This window comes from Chaetura pelagica, unplaced genomic scaffold (genome assembly GCF_000747805.2).
Source record: "Chaetura pelagica isolate M959 unplaced genomic scaffold, ChaPel_1.0 scaffold18, whole genome shotgun sequence".
NCBI classification, from domain to species: domain Eukaryota; kingdom Metazoa; phylum Chordata; class Aves; order Apodiformes; family Apodidae; genus Chaetura; species Chaetura pelagica.
Window position 1 is genome coordinate 2,525,076 of NW_009954310.1, and position 2,758 is coordinate 2,527,833.

A 2,758-nucleotide genomic window follows, 5' to 3' on the forward strand; every position below is an offset into this window, starting at 1 on the left:
TCAGGAGAACTGTATCCCTGGATGCAATGTGCCCTCCAAGCATGGATAATTTAAAACAGATGGCTCAACAGATGAGCTGCTAAACACACACAGCCAATTCAAATGCCATCCAAAAGTAAAAGTTAACTGGGACAAAAATTTTCCTTGTCCCACTTTAGATAAACAGGGCCTATCTGCTTGCAGGATACTCTTTTCTTGTTTTCTGTCTTTCTATTAAATCTTTTCCAATATGACATGCTCTACAAAACAAATCCAGTTTTATCAGCTACCAAGACTTAATAATATATTTTCCAATTTTTATTTTTTTTTAAATAAAGCTCCATCCTCTGGATTTGAGAGCTTGCATGGGTTATTTGAGTTTTAATTAAAAATAGCCAAGAAAGCAGCAAAATATAGGATGTTTCTGGCCTTCACGGTTGCCAAGAAAAGCTTGAAAATGTGAACCCTGAAGGTTCAGAGACTAAAATTCCCTTTTAACTTATGCTTTGGTTGGCAGGGCTTAAGCACAAATAAATTATTTTAAATCCTGAAATATGAAGTCTACTGATTTTCCATTTAAATAATCTGCTACAGAAACTGCTACCTGAAAGTTCTCCCCAGCTTGTAATACTTCCTTGCCTTTCCACAGGCCAAACACTTGGTCACTGGCTTGCCTAAGTGAAGACATTGTTCCTGCTGGCATTATTATGCCTTAGGCAATGCCTTCACTGTAAAATAAACCTGATATAAAGCTACCATATGTCTTGATTTTTCCAGATATGCTAGTTTTTTCCATCTGGATTTTTTTTTTCCTGAGGGCACAGCACCTATCTCTGTACATATATATGTGTCTACTAATTTGTCCATCTCCCTAAACTCTTCATCAAGTTGTCTTCATTTCCTAACCTCAGGGATTCTACATTCAAAGAATCCAGAGAATGGCAGATTGCATCCCACAGAGTTTCTCTGCCCATGAAAAAAATCTAACATTTCCAAGAAGCAATTACACTGTCAGAGCATTCATGTTGCTACTGGGAACAGAAATGACAGCCATCACTTGAGTCAGCCAAGCACCACCAAGATCAATTCCACTGCAGAATGTTACCCATGCTTCACATAGTCACTGTGTCTGCTGACACTGCACTGATCATCCCCAGAAATGTTTAAAGTACTAAAGTACCACAAATTAAGAATTTGTGGGTATGCAGGATTCAAGCTGAAAACCACAAAGAAATTGTAAGTTGAGTTAATTCTACAGCCAAGCAAAATACTCAGTATAAGACTGGTTGACTACCTACAAGAAAAATAACATTGTCCTCCTTGTGTTTTGGAAATTCAGTGCAGTGAGTAAGTTGATTGCAGTGACTCTGTAACATCTGAATGTATGAGACATCACTCCTGATATTTAACAGATTAAATTCCCATCCAAAAGTGACAGAAGAGGTTAATGTTATCAATACGTAAGCGATAGTTGGATCAGGGAAAACTGTGGGCAGGATTTTGTTGTGTCGCAAATTGTCAGATATGGAAACCAAAATCTGAAAGACTGATAAGTCAGTTTAACTTCTACCTATTTTACTGTATTCAGAAGTGTTGCATCTTTTCTCTAGTTGGCATGCCAGAAACTGTGTAATTAGAACTAGTCAGCATAAACCAGAATGTAATTCTAATGAAAATCTCAGATCCTCTTTTCTTATGCAAGATGAATAACAAAGCTTAACTTTGGGTACTTACATGCTTTAATCCTTAAATCAATGGGATAAATTTTGCTCTTGATTATGTACATGTAACCACATCAACACCACTGGAACACACAAGTATGAACAACTTCTGGGCTGAACTGGAAAAACCTGGCTAAACTAATGCTTTTGTTTGTTGATACCTTATTTCCAAAGACTTAAGGCTGCTAATCTACAAACTATATTGCAAATGTGACCAGTAAATTAAAACAAGCTATTTACTATATATTCCTCAAGTAAACACACACTGTATGAAACTACAACATCCTAGACTTTACCAACTTCAGCTTATGCTATGGAAATCAAAGTCTCCCTGTATATTGCAAACTATTTTTATAGTTAAGACTTGCATGTTAGCATATAAAATTTATTTTAAAAAAAAAGCAAATGATGTGACTCTCCATTTTGACAACTGTCCAGAGAATTTGGTTAACTCCAGTAGCATTTACAGACTTTAATATTAATGTTATTGTAGCATTTGCTTAGAAGTTATGCTGCAGTTACTGTTCCAATTGAATAGTTTATTAGGGCACTGGGAAGTACAAATAGAATAGGTTGAACTTTTGAAACTTGGAAGCAAACAGATGCAACAAGGCCTGGATTTTCATCAAGTACTTGGCTTACAAACTGGGTAACAGAGCCACCCTGTGTATGCTGCTGCCTACAAGCTGAGCAAGACTCCCTTTGTTTCAGTCTGTGACATCTGGGCTTATTTCAGCAGTTCTGAACAACTTCAGCCTCAACAAAAGTCAGTGAAACTGTTAATGTTAAGAGAATGGGCAAAATAAGGTTCGACTACTAAAATTTAAAATTAGGCTTCAGTATCATTAGAGATTCCCACAGAGATCCCACACTTTTACAGGAAAAAAACCTCCAACAACCCTCCTTGAAAGGACACCTATAGAGCCCCTTGGTGTGAGTGACTGTTTTAGTCTATATAGCTGTTGAATGTGTCCTAGAATATATCCTAGGATTTTGTCTTCAAACTACCAAAGGTTGGAAACCAAGCCAGGGTGGGCTAGGCCTGTCTTCTCATCTTT